Below are 730 nucleotides of genomic sequence, written 5' to 3' on the forward strand. Positions count from 1 at the left end.
ACAGTGTTTCTCATCTTCACATTGAGCAAAAAGCTCAAACTTCAGATTACATCATCGGCTATAAATTGTTTTATTAGAATTTCTCTAGTATGGATTTCTTCAAATCCTTTTATTTTTATCAGGAAAAAAATTTTAAGCAGAAGAAGTAATCAAATAATTTAGGCAGAAGTGCAAATTAATTTCAGCATATGCTTTCCAACCGTGTTTCCATTTTGTAAATAGAATTACAGAAAGCAAAACTTAGCATAAATGGGTGAATTTATGGTGTTATTGGGCTGATATCTAAAAGCAGATCAATGAGGTGCTTGCTTCAGCAAGACATAAACTAAAATTGGAACAATACAGAAAAGACTAACATGGTCCCTGTGCAAGGACGACATGCAAGTTTGTGAAACGTTCCATATTTTTATGTCCTTTAAAATTATGTTCATTCTAACTGGTGTAAGGTGGTATCTCAGTGTGGTTTTGATTTGAATTTCCCTGATGGCTAATGATTTTGAACATTTTCATGTGTCTGTTAGCCATTTGTATGTCTTCATTGGAAAAGTGTCTGTTCATATCTTCTGCNGTGTTCATGTCTTCTGCCCATTTTTTGATTGGTTTATTTGTTTCTCGTGTATTGAGTTTGAGAAGTTCTTTGTAGATCTTGGATACCTGTACTTTATCTGTAGTGTCCTTTGCAAATATATTCTCCCATTCTGTGGGCTGCCTCTTAGTTTTTTGGACTGTT

The 730-nt window shown here is 33.9% G+C and overlaps 1 non-coding gene across 1 annotated transcript; it reads left to right on the forward strand.

The window, feature by feature from the left end:
• Positions 1-303: 303 nt before the first annotated feature.
• LOC117797610 lies at positions 304-408 on the forward strand. Its single transcript, XR_004622609.1, has one exon. It is a non-coding gene; the product is annotated as a U6 spliceosomal RNA (small nuclear RNA).
• Positions 409-730: the final 322 nt, after the last annotated feature.

Source organism: Ailuropoda melanoleuca, chromosome X (assembly GCF_002007445.2).
Source record: "Ailuropoda melanoleuca isolate Jingjing chromosome X, ASM200744v2, whole genome shotgun sequence".
Classification (NCBI taxonomy): Eukaryota; Metazoa; Chordata; class Mammalia; order Carnivora; family Ursidae; genus Ailuropoda; species Ailuropoda melanoleuca.